Raw genomic sequence first — 2,510 nt, forward strand, 5'->3', positions numbered from 1 at the left:
TTCCAATGTGGGGTCTGGCATTGACATTTTTAAAAAGCTCTTCAGGGGATTAGAGTGTACAGGCAGATTGAGAACCCCTGCACTGCAGAGGTCCAAACGCTAGGGCAGGATGGTCTGGTGTGGGGAAGGGGCCCTCCCACCCTGACGGAGGAGGGTCGCGGACGACCCTCACTGTGGCGCCAAGCCCTGTCCTGAGTTCTTATCTGGCCCTGGAAGGTAGACGTCCTCCCCTTTACAGGTAAAGAAACAGGGACTCAGAGAGTAAGGAACTGGCGCAGGTAGAATGTGGGTCTGCCTTCGTGTCTGTGGTTCCAGAGCTGAGATGAGGAAGGCTGCTGGCACAGCCCCAGAAGGGAAGCAGGTGTGTGTGGCAGTGCTCACGCCGCTGGCCTGGCAGCCATACTGGTCATGGGATCTTGAACTGCTTCACGCTGGCGGGCACGTGGCTGCTGCCTCACACCCCCCCACCCCACCCCAATCCAGCCACTAAGAGTCACGCTCAGCACATACAGGACCTCCAGGGCACCATCCTCCTAAAAATTGATTGTTCAGGGATCAGGCTAGTTGTTCAGTAGATTGTGTCACTGCTATTCCAAGGTGTGACCAGCTTATGCAGGCTTATCGCCTCACCTGTGGGTGGAAACGAGGGGAGTGTCACCAGGAGCTGCTTCCTGCCTTGCCGTCTGTTAAGTCGGCAGCCGGGGGGCTGTGAGGGGTGCCTTCCTTGAACAGGCAACTCTGAACATGAGCCTCTCTCTGTGCTCCCGAAGGCCTGGTCCTCAGCGAGAAGCTTGGTTGTGAACAGTTCTAGAGCGAGCGACCTCCGTCTGTCAGGATCTAAATTAGGTGAGCGGAGGCAGGGCTGGGTTCCCTGGGCCAGCACTACAGCTTTCTGCACCTGGAGTCGGCGGGAGGTGAGCCCCAGCAGCCAGGAGAGCAGGACCCTCCCTCCTGACCTCACCCTGGAGCCGTGTGGGCCCTCCTGGCTTAGCCCAGCTGTTCCAGGATGGGGTTTAGTCTGTTTTCCGATGGGCTTTCATTTCAAGGTGTTCCTGTGAGGATAAGAACCTGGGTCTCCCCCTATTGGGAGCATGGCCCTGCTCGTGTCACCTGCCCTGTTTCCACACCTGCAGGATTATCTGCCCTTGGAAGTGCTTTCTCCTTGCTGGTTGTGTGACCGGGGGCAATTCTTTACCCTCTGTGTGCCAGTTTTCTCATTTTAAAATGGGGATAACAATACTGCCTGCCCATGAAGTGCTCAGAACAAGTGCTGGGAATGGGCTGTTTCTCCTGGCTGCTGTAATTGTCATTGAGGGTCCTGGACCCTAGCTGAAGAAAGCATCTCACCCGTAGGCCCGTCTGTTACAAGGTCTGTCCCTTGGGGCCTCCTCCGGGCCCATATCTGTGTGCCAGGCCTTAGAGCCTGGCATCTGATAGGCCTGGCTGAAGATCCTGGGCAAGCTGTGCACCTGTGGCCAAATTCCCTCACCTCTTTGAGCCTCAGTTTCCTCATCTGTAAGATGGGGGTGACAACAGAAGCCCCCTTCCTTGTGGGCAGGCAGAGCACCCGGGTGCTCACCCACAGGTTCCCCCCAAACCTGCCGGCCCTGAGGGAACCCTTGGCCTGGAGAACAGGAGTAGAGATCTGGCGGATGAGGCCAAAGTGTTCCCAGGCTGGGAGGTGACAGGCAGCAGGCTGTGCGGCTGTCACACACACACACACAGCCCTGTCGGCTGTAGGACCAAGATGGCCAGATCATGGAGTGTGCCTGAGCACGTGCGTGTCATGATGGCACCCGAGGGCAGGTGGCCCCTCAGAGCCCAGTGTCCGCCCTTGGAGCACAGGCCCACCCCTGCAACCGGGCAGCTCTCAGTGCACACCCCGGCCGGGAGACTGGGAGGCCACCTTTATTCGGCCAGGAGTGGCCTTGTGTGCAATTTACAGAGCTCCTTCCCGTACCGGGACCGCCAGCATCGCCAGGGCCCCCGGGCCAGCACCATCCCCACACCTCTGAGTGTGTGAGGCCAGTGACACTGGCTGCGTGGCGGATGGCCGGGGTACGGATGCCAGGTGGGGGCCGGGAGTGAGCTTGGCCTTAGACCTTCCACATGGAGGGCTGGGATGCCCAATGGGAATCCTAGCCCACTGAGAGGCGTCCCAGGTGCCTCCGGAGCCCACGGCCCTGCTAGGAGAGCACAGGTGCGAGGGGGGTGCTCCAGGCCCCCTGGGGACCAAGGACCCCTGTCCCGGCCTGGACGTCCACCCAGGGAGGGGAAGCTGCCGGAAAAGAAAACGTGCGGGCAGGACCTTCTTCCCCAGAGCCCCACTGGTGGGGCCCTCTGCTGTATGCCCACGTGCCCCTTCCGCATCTGAGTGAGAAGACCTGTTCCCATCTGCCCCCCCTGCCCCTGCTCTGCTCAAGGAATCCTGAGAGGAAACAGCCTCCCCCAGGGAGGGTCCTGGAGTGAGCCTGACCCCAAATGAACTCTGGGGCCAGGAAGCATGAATA

This window comes from Balaenoptera borealis (genome assembly GCF_965194805.1).
Source record: "Balaenoptera borealis genome assembly, chromosome: 19".
NCBI classification, from domain to species: domain Eukaryota; kingdom Metazoa; phylum Chordata; class Mammalia; order Artiodactyla; family Balaenopteridae; genus Balaenoptera; species Balaenoptera borealis.